At 41.7% G+C, this 11017-nt stretch overlaps 1 protein-coding gene across 2 annotated transcripts in view; it reads right to left on the bottom strand.

The window, feature by feature from the left end:
- RCAN2 (regulator of calcineurin 2) overlaps positions 1-11017 on the bottom strand; it is a 307939-nt gene that overhangs the window by 290583 nt on the left and 6339 nt on the right. The window lies entirely within an intron of this gene.

Here is an 11017-nt window from a genome sequence, read left to right as displayed (position 1 = left end):
CTTTGGGTCCCCTAAATAAAGAATCATGTCATCTGCAAAGAGGGATAGTTTGAGTTCTTCCTTCCCAATTTGTATCCCTTTAATTTCTTTTTCTTGCCTAATAGCTCTGGCTAGAACTTCCAGAACTATATTGAATGGCAGTGGTGAGAGTGGGCATCCCTGTCTGGTCCCAGATCTCAGTGGAAATGCTTCCAACTTTCCCCCATTAAATAGGATGTTGGCTGTGGGTTTTTCATAGATTGCTTTGATTGTATTGAGGAATGTTCCTTCCAAACCCAGTTTGCTTAGAGTTTTCATCATGAATGGGTGTTGTATTTTATCAAATGCTTTTTCGGTGTCTATTGAGATAATCATATGGTTTTTCTTCTGCAGTCTGTTAATGTGGTATATCACATTGATTGTTTTGCGCACATTAAACCATCCCTGCATACCAGGGATAAATCCCACTTAGTCTGGGTGGATGATCTTTCTGATGTGTTGTTGCATTCTATTGGCGAGAATTTTGTTGAGGATTTTTGCATCTATGTTCATCAGGGATATTGGTCTGTAATTCTCTTTCTTTATTTTTTTTTTGACAGGCAGAGTGGACAGTGAGAGAGAGAGACAGAGAGAGAAAGGTCTTCCTTTTGCCGTTGGTTCACCCTCCAATGGCCGCCGCTGCAGCCGGCGCACCGCGCTGATCCTATGGCAGGAGCCAGGAGCCAGGTGCTTTTCCTGGTCTCCCATGGGGTGCAGGGCCCAAGCACCTGGGCCATCCTCCACTGCACTCCCTGGCCACAGCAGAGAGCTGGCCTGGAAGAGGGGCAATCGGGACAGAATCCGGTGCCCCAACCGGGACTAGAACCCGGTGTGCCGGCACCGCAAGGTGGAGGATTAGCCTATTGAGCCACGGCGCCGGCCCTGTAATTCTCTTTCAATGCTGCATCTTTTTCCGGCTTAGGAATTAAGGTGATGCTGGCTTCATAGAAAGAATTTGGGATGACTCCCTCTTTTTTGATTGTTCTGAATAGTTTGAGAAGAATTGGAGTCAGTTCTTCTTTAAATGTCTGGTAGAATTCAGCAGTGAATCCATCTGGTCCTGGGCTTTTCTTTGTTGGGAGGGCCTTTATTACTGTTTCAATTTCTGTCTCAGTTATGGGTCTGTTTAGGTTTTCAATGTCTTCCTGGTTCAATTTAGGTAGGTTGCATGTGTCCAGAAATCTATCCATTTCTGATAGGTTTCCCTGTTTGCTGGCATACAAGTCCTTGTAGTAATTTCTGATGATTCTTTTTATTTCTGTGGTGTCTGTTGTTACGTTTCCTTTTTCATCTCTGATTTTATTGATTTGGGTCTTTTCTCTTCTTTTTTTAGTTAGTTGGGCCAATGGGGTGTCAATTTTGTTGATTTTTTTCAAAAAACCAGCTCCTCGTTTGGCTGATTTTTTGTAATTTTTTTTATTCAATCCTGTTGATTTCTTCTCTGATTTTAATTATTTCTCTTCTCCTACTAGATTTGGGTCTGGTTTGCTGTAGGTTTTCTAGATCCTTGAGGTGAATTGAAAGCTCATCTATTTGGTGCCTTTCCAATTTCTTGATGTAGGCACCTATTGATATAAACTTTCCTCTTAGCACTGCTTTTGCTGCGTCCCATAAGTTTTGGTATGTTGTGTTGTTATCCTCATTTACTTCCAGAAAATTTTTGATTTATCTTTTAATTTCTTCTATGACCCATTGTTCATTCAGGAGCATGTTGTTCAATCTCCATGTGTTTGCGTATGCTCTAGGGATTCCTGAGTTGCTAATTTCCAACTTCATTCCTTTATGGTCTCAGAAGCTGCATGGTATGATTCTAATTCTTTTGAATTTGCTGAGACTTGCTTTATGGCCCAGTATGTGGTCAATCCTAGAGAAGGTTCCATGTACTGCTGAGAAGAATGTAAAATCTTTAGCTGTAGGATTGAAAGTTCTGTAGATATCTGTTAGATCCATTTGGCTATAGTGTCGTTTAAATCTACTGTATCCTTGTTGATCTTCTGTCCTGTTGATCTGTCTATTTCTGAGAGTGGAGTATTGAAGTCCCCCAGTACTATTGTATTGGGGTCTAAGTCTCCCTTTAAGTCCCTTAACAAATCTTTTAGATAAACCGGTGCCCTGAGTTAGGTGCATATACATTGATAATTGTTATATCTTCTTATTGTATTGATCCCTTAATCATTATATAGTGTCCCTCTTTGTCTCTCTTAACAGTTTTTGTGGTAAAGTTTATGTTGTCTGATATTAAGATGGCTACGCCCGCTCTTTTTTCATTTCTGTTGGCATGGTATATCTTTTTCCAGCCTTTCACTTTCAGTCTGTATGGATCTTTGTTGGAAAGATGTGTTTCTTGTAAGCAGCAAATAGATGGGTTTTGTTCCTTAACCCAATCAGCCAATCTGTGTCTTTTAACTGGACAGTTCAGATTTACAATAAACATTCAAAGTTGTTACTTTTCAGATTCCTTACATAAAAGTTCCATAAAAGGGGAAAGGGTACACAAACAGAAGCATTTCAGAATCATTTGAGTTTGGAACAGAAAACACCTTTAATATGTCTGCCTATGGGAAATTCAGACACTGTTGTCAATCATATCTGGTGTTGTTCTGTAATAGTGATGTGGCACTTGGTCATGTTCAGGAAAGAAAAGGCCTATTCATACACACACCTGTGGAGTTACTTATTTTGAAAGTTGACAATTGTGCAAGGAGAACAAAGGCTTAAAGATATTTGAAGGTGTTGATAGCTTCAACCTTGTGATTCTGAATTATTTAGAGTGGATGTAATGAACAGTCAGTTCATTTTGCCACCAACTAAGTGCCCATCATATGCAAGTTATTGTGATGAGTGTAGCAGTACAACTGTGAATGTGTTGGCATGGTTTTCACTCTAAGAGGACGTACTATGCTGGGGGAGATCTAGGTAAACAAGGAAGAATCCTGGGGGCCAGGACTATGGCACAGTGGGTTTGAGCCCTGGCTGCTCCACTTCCAATCCAGCTCCCTGCTAATGCACCTGGGAAAGCATCAGAAGATGGCCCAAGTGCTGGGGCCCCTGTACTCATGTGGAAGACCCAAAAGAAGATCCTGACTCCTGGCTTTGTCTTGGCCCAGCCTGCTCATTGCAGCCATTTTGGGAACAAATCAGCAGATGAGAGATCTCTCTGACTACCCTTCTCTCTCTCTCTCTCTCTCTCTCTCTCTAACTCTGCATTTCAAATAAATATATAAATCTTTAATTAAAAAATAAATAAGTCTGCTGGATTTTAATTTCACTAATTTTCCACTAGTTTGTATACTCCAGTGGCCAGCACAATACCTGGTACATGGTAGGGATAAATGAAATACATAGGTTAGACTACATGTGTGCCATAAATACAGGTTCAACAAAGACTGATGGCTCTTTTTAGGAAATCTGAGAGAGTTTGAGTTTGAAGAAAGAACTTGAAGAAATAGAAATGGGAGAATGTACAATTAAAATTTTATATAGTTCCAATGTGCTCTAGTTTTCATTAATAAAACAGTTCTCATTCAGAGGATTATTATCCAGCATTTCTAAAAACATTCTATATCTGAAAATTGTAGGCTACTGCTTCTTAGTTTGTTATTTATTCCAGGGACTTTTGATTTATGTATAAACAACTTGGTGGTTCATTATTTAGTAGAATAAGAAGCTGAAGAAATAATATCTACCCCCTAGCAGCTGTGTCTCAGTTATTACTATTGGTCTCCTGGGGTTCTCTAATAAGTAGCCATAAAAAAGTCAATTTGCAATTAGGAAAAGAAATGTGTATATTTGGCAGCATTTCCATCACTGTGATTGGCAATAGACATGATGGACAGAAATTCTATGAAGTGCAAAGAATAACTTCATCATGACATTAGCATATTATCTTAAAAATAAACCACCATAAATCCCAGGATGAGGAAAGAGATATTGGAGCAGTTTGCCTAGACACTGATTAGGACACTATAAAGGATATTATCTCAATTGTAAAAACTTAAAAGCAAAGATATAATTTTATTGATTATTTGGAAAATCACTAAAAAGATTGGCCCAATCAAAAAAGGAATAAAATTGAATAAGAAAAAGCTGCCCCCACAAAAAATGCTACTATTTTAGAGATGATCTCTTATTAAACAAGATAATGAACCACTTCTACTAGATGTTCATAATGTAGCCTCAAATAACTACTAGATATTATTTTTTAACATTGGGAAAAATTACCATTAGGCTAAGTGTTTATATTCCAAAAACTAAACACGCTCCCTCCTTTTTGGAGGAAACAAGTCTATATCCTACTTTTTTTTTTTCATTTTCTTGGGAGGAGGAAACATTCTTTTAACTCCCCAAAGCCTTAGGATGGCAGAAATGAAGATTTAAGAAGCATGGGGCTGGAAGCTGAAGCCCCTGGACTGAGTCAGAGAGAGGATCTGCCATGTGCTGGGATCACTTGCTTCTCTACACATGGAACATTTCAAAGAAAGCTCATGGACCCTGGGGGATGCAGAAGGAAAGGTGTTGTGATCAGCTGGGAAAGTGACCACATCCGCTCCCATACACATGGAAATGGGCCCTGAACATTGACTGGGTACAGGTCTCTAACTTGTCCTACCCTTTGGATTCTCCTATAAGACATGCCCTTGAAATGCATAGTGTCATAAAAATATCTAGGATTGTTTTTCATGAATAGCCATGAGCATACTTCTAATTTTGTTCAGATAAAATAACCTTCTCATAATATCACCCCTGGGCTGGAACTGTAAGACAATAGTCAGGAGTGGTTGCAAGGACATCTTGATGGCTGAACTGAGAGGAAGAAGTTAAACGGAGGTAGCCCTGAAAGCATGGCATACAGTCGGTCCTAGAACTTGAGACAAAAACCTTTGTGACCAGTGCAGCCCTACTCAAACATCACACTCACAAAGCTATGTCAAAACATAAAAGTAGAAGCCTCAGGAGAAGGCACCATACTTGCATATCCTGAAGGCCAGTCTCTGAATCACAAACACTTACTCCCTTCAGTGCTTATCCACGTGGCTTCCTGGGAGCTGACCAACTAGGTTTCATAGAAAAGAAGCAGGAAGGTAGAGAGAGCCACACAGGCAAAAACCACACACCTGAGTGTCCTGACTGGGCCACCGAAGACTACCCCATGTCCCAGGTAAGTTGTTCATTCACTGAGATATAAACAAGCCCAGCCAGAGACTAAATTTTGTCCTGTCCCCAGTCGCCTGTTAATCATCTGAGCAGTTCTCACACAGCATGAAGGAAGCAGTTGTAGGCTTGATTCAAGGCAACATGGGTCCATGGGAGCGGTGGAGAGCTGTGCGGATTTACCTCTCCACCTCACCCCACATGAAGCTGACCTTTCCAAATCCATCTGCACCGGGGTGGGGCCTGCGAAAGCCTCCCTAACCTTCCAGAACAAAAGACACTGGGCCTCCCAGTGCGGCAAACAGAAGGAGCAGGAAATCGCCTCCCCTTGCCCTCCATAATCTCTCAGGAGGTGGAAACCCAACCATCCAGGGTGCTGGCCAAGAACTCCCAGGGAGGCCTTGCGGGCGCTGTGGCACTTAGACACAGGTAACAAGGTAAGCCTTTGAAAATCTGAGTATTTCCATTCCTAGCTTCCCCTAAATGTCACCTTGTCAGATTCTGAAGTTTAATGCTAAACAACAGCTGTGTGTAGAATAGAAATGGCCAAGAGACACAGAAATAAGAAAATAAAGGATATCAAATAAACACTTGCATGATATAGCAGTTGCTGAACATCTTCACTGACCAAAATGTAGCCTTTTTAAATATATGGTTGCTTGTGCATTATAAAAGATCTAATGAATATCATTAATGCTCACTCAAGGCAGGGAAAAAATAGCATATTCATGAATTAGTATTTTGTTTTCATTTGTCTTGTCAAGACTGAGATTTTGCTCTTGGGCAAATAAAATTTTGTTTGAATTGCCATTAATTTATCTGAATATACCAATTGCTATTTCAAAATTGCTATTTCAAAATCCATATACTCATACCTATAATCAAGTAATTTTCTTTTTCTTTTTCTTTTTTAATTTATTTGACAGACAGAGTTAGACAGTAAGAGAGACAGAGAGAAAGGTCTTCCTCCCATTGGTTCACTCTCCGAATGGCTGCAACGGCCGGAGCTATGCCGATCCAAAGGCAGGAGCCAGGTGCCTCCTCCCGGTCTCCCATGCAGGTGCAGGGCCCAAGCACTTGGGCCATCCTCCACTGCCTTCCCAGACCACAGCAAAGAGCTGGACTGGAAGAGGAGCAACCGGGACTAGAACCCAGTGCCCATATGGGATGCCGGCGCCACAGGCGGAGGGTTGACCAAGTGAGCCACAGCGGCAGCCCTGTAATTTCTTTTTCAAAACATTTATTTATTTATTTATTTATTTATTTATTTAAGAGTCAAGAGAGAAAGTGATCCCATCTGCTGGTACACTCTCTAAATGCCTGCAGCAGTCAGAACTGTTCTGTGGCCAACACTAGGAGCTGGGGAACAAAATCCAGGTCTCCTATGCACCTGGCAGGAAACCAATGTATGGGTCATCACCACTGCTTCCCAGGGTCTGCACAGGAGAGAAGCTGGAGCCAGAAACCAAAGCCAATGTGGGAAACAGACATCTTCTCTGTTAGTCTAAATGCCCACTCCCTTTTAATTCCTTCCTTAAAAAATTATTAAATCTCAAAAGATAAATATAATTTGTACATTGATTCTTCTGGCTAGATGCTGTTACTGGACTTTTTATAGTTCCAGATGTAAGTGTCAGCATTGTGGCACAGTGGATTAAGCTACTGCTGGCATCATCAGTATCCTATTCAGTGATGCAGTTCAAGTCCTGACTACTATACTTCTATCTGACCACTATCCAGCTGCCTGCAGATGAGCCTGGGAAAACAGCAGATGACAGTCTAAGCACTCCCACCAGCCACGTGGTAGATCCAGGTGGAGTTCTGGGTTCCTGGCATCCACTTCACTGAACCCCACCACTGCAGCCATTTGGGGAATAAGCCACCAGATGGAAGAATTCTGTCCCTCTGCCTATCAAATAAATAAATAGATAGATAGATAGATAGATAGATAGATAACAGAAAAAGACAGTTACAGAAGTCAAAGTAACAAACTATGCTAATTTAACTTGTTTTACAGATAACTTTATGGGGGAAATCATTCAAATTGGCTATCTGCCCCAAACTGGTCAATGTAGACAAAACAGCAGGTAATAGTTAATGCAGAGATATCTTTCATCAGAAGGACTAATTTGACTAGTCATCATATTTAAATTCTACAGTAGAGTTCAGGTGTTAAGACACCTACAAATCCCACTTTGAAGTCCCTGGGTTCAATTGCTGGCTCCAGCATCTGACTCCAGCTTCTTGTCAGCCCCTGTGCAGGAGCGATTATGACTTAAGTCACTGGGTTTCTGCTACTCTCGTGAGGGACCTGGATTGAATTCCTAGCTCCTTCCTTCATCCCCGCCTGCAGCACTTGCACAATCCAGTAAATGGGAGTTCACTCTGGGTGTGTGTCTCTCACTGTCTCTCTTGGTCAATCTGCCTCTCAAATAAATTAGCACTTTTAAAAAATCTACAATAATGGTCATTTAACAGATGTTTAAGAAGATCCCAACTGCGTAACCTAGTTGTTGTTCAAAATGTTTTACTCTACATGTGCCTCATTTAGGAAAGGTAAAAAAAAAAAAAAAAAAAAAAAAAAAAAAAAAACATGTCTGTCTACAGCTTGCCTGAAGGGCCCCCAGTGGTTGAAGGGAAGCCATTCAAAACCAACTAAAGCAACAATAGGGAACCGCCATTGTGGCATACCCATATAGTCGCTAGTTGGTATCCTGGCAGCTCCACTTCTGATTCAGCTTCCTATTAACAGCCTAGGAAAAGCAGCAACAGATGGTCCAAGTACTAGGGCCCTACTATTCATATGGGAGAACTAGAAGCTCCTGAATCTTGGCTTCAGTCTGACCCAGCCCTAACCATTGTAGCTATTTGGAAAGTGAATCGATGAATGGAAGATTCTCTCTCTCTCTCTCTCCCTCTCTCTCCCTCTCTCCCTCTCTCCTTCTCTCTCTCTCTCCATTTCTCCCCCTCTCTCTGTAACTCTGGCTTTCAAAATCATAAATAGATCTTTTTTAAAACAAAAAAAAAGCAACAACAGAAATAGACACCCACAGTTGCTGTTAACATTCTTCAGGATTGGAAAACTCTCTTTTGCTGAATTGAGAGCCTGGACCAAGCAAACTGGACCAGTTCTCATTTAATCAGAGGTTGCTTTATTCAACTTCACATCTGCATGAAAAGCCCAACAGGCTGCAATGACAGCTGTCAGTGGCCCTGCCTCACACAGGCTGCAGCATCCATATGCCAGGCCGCTGATAACAGAACCATCAGGAGAGAAGCTAATCCGCTCCAATCAACTTTCCTACAAACACTCAAGCATGTTAAACCTGCCCTATCTCCACACACTCTTCCTGAATGCTCCCAAAGAAAGTCTAATATCCTTGAACCAATTGCTGGACACAAATACTTCCCACTGCATGTTATCACTGAAAAGAAGTGATACCATCCAGTCCTTATCTTCACCAAAACGAGTGGATACAAGCTGACACCTGCATTCTCATGAACTGCTTCTAGGAATGGTAATTAGCACAACCTCTGATAAAGCAATTAGAAGCAATCTCAATATACAGGGAAAACCTGTAAAAATCCCATGCATTTAACATCTGCTTCCAACATTCTATCCTAAGAAAACAACCCCAAATGTACAGAAATTGTGCTCAAAGATGTTCATCAAAGTACTGTTTATGATATTTTGGATAACTGGGAACCCTGTGAATGTGCAACTTTGGAAGAAATGCTAAATGAATTATAGTAAAATTATACCTGGGAATGTTGTGCATTTACTAATAATTATGTACTAAAAGGTTGTTGATCTTCCATGAATGTTATTTAAAAGGTTTGGTGAAATAGCTGGAGTGCAGAATTTTATATATATGATTTTCTTAATTCTATAAAAACTATGCATAGAAAAAAAGACTGAAAAGAATACACCAAAATGTTAATAGTAATTAACATTCGCTCACTTTTTTCATTTTTTTATTTGAGAGGCAGAGAGAGACAGAGCTCCCACTCACTGCTACACCCCCCAAAACATTTGCAAAATGACTAGGGCTGGGCCAGGTCTGAAGCTGGGAGCAGGGGATTCAAACCAGATCTTCTGTGTGGCTGGCAGGAACTCAATTACTTGAGTCATCACCAGTGCCTCCTATGGTCTACACGAGCAGGAAGATGAAGCCAGGAGCCAGAGCCAGGCATTGAACCCAGATACTTTGATATGGGACAGGGGCATCTTAACCAGTTTCTTAACTACTAAGCTAAAAATGCTTTCCCCAAAACATGTGATTTTAATTTTTTCTTTTTATAATTTTCCTGTGCTTTCCAAAATGTTATAGAAAGCACATATGCGGGGACCATGGTTGTGGCATGGGGGTAAAGCCACTGCCTGTGATGCCAGCATTTCATTTGGATGCTGGTTCATGTCCTGGCTACTCCACTTTTTATCCAGACCCTGCTAATGGCCTGGAGAAAGCAGCAGAAGATGGCCCAAGTGCTTGGGACCCTGAAACCAATGTGGGAGACCTGGATGAAGCTCCTGGCTCCTGGCTTTGGCCTGGTTCTGCCCTGGCCGTTGTGGCCACTTAGGGAGTGAACCAGTGGATGAAAGTTCTCTCTTTCTGTCTCTCCCTCTCTGTGTAACTCTTTCAAACAAGTAAATAAAATTTAAAAAAGAGGAAACTGGCCGGCACCGCGGCTTACTAGGCTAATCCTCGGCCTTGCGGCGCCGGCACACCGGGTTCTAGTCCCGGTTGGGGCACCGGATTCTGTCCCGGTTGCCCCTCTTCCAGGCCAGCTCTCTGCTGTGGCCAGGGAGTGCAGTGGAGGATGGCCCAAATGCTTGGGCCCTGCACCCCATGGGAGACCAGGATAAGTTCCTGGCTCCTGCCATCGGATCAGCGCGGTGCTCTGGCCGCAGCGCACCGGCCGCAGCAGCCATTGGAGGGTGAACCAATGGCAGAGGAAGACCTTTCTCTCTGTCTCTCTCTCTCTCACTGTCCACTCTGCCTGTAAAAAAAAAAAAAAAAAAAAAAAAAAGAGAGGAAACCACATGAGAGAACCTTCAAAAAGTTCTTGGAAAATGCATATTGTAAAAACATAGATTATGAAAAAACTATTCATGAATTTCACACCATTTTTGTATGGAAATGTTGGTTATGAAAATTTATTATAAAACAACTATGCCTGGATTTCAAAAATTTTTTGCACCAAAATAAACCTAACTTTTAATTTTGTTTTCTTGCTTTTTAAAGAATCCTCAGATGTCCAAAAAAATAAAGAAATAAAACATAAATCAGGGCCAAGGGTGCTAAGCTTTCCTGCCGAGTGGATTGATCTCAGCAGATGTTAGGAAATGTCTCTAGTCTGCTGGAGTAGACTTTATGTCCGACCTGTTGCACTTTTTGTAAGCTAAGATGATGACTTCTTGCACTGCACACATCATGCCTGTCTCTGCTTCATTCGTGACTTCGACGTCTGGCCTTCTCTGTGTATACTGCTACACTCTCCAGCTCCAACAGTCCCCTCTGTTCTGCAAACTGCTCCCTCCATTCCTTTCACCAATTGCACCGAGTTCCATCCACAATCTGATCAGCCTCATCCTGGCCTTGCCTGGCCTGGCCCACTCTTGGGACTGGTAATAAGTAAGTTACTCTTGAATGAAATAAGTATTTGTACCAAAGAACAGGACAAGGAAATACAGTTTTCTTAATGCATTCTAAAAATACTTTAGCATACAGTGGTTTTCCCTCCCCTTGCAGACAGGGTCCTCTACCAGGCCCAAGAATAACTGATTTCTTGGGAGGTGCCTGTTGTGACAATCATCCCCAACATCTGTGCAGGGCGTTCCAGTTTT

The sequence above is a fragment of the Oryctolagus cuniculus genome, chromosome 5, assembly GCF_964237555.1.
Source record: "Oryctolagus cuniculus chromosome 5, mOryCun1.1, whole genome shotgun sequence".
Taxonomy (NCBI): Eukaryota; Metazoa; Chordata; class Mammalia; order Lagomorpha; family Leporidae; genus Oryctolagus; species Oryctolagus cuniculus.
Note: the sequence above shows the minus strand (reverse complement) of the source record. Positions and strands in the feature narration are given on the sequence as shown.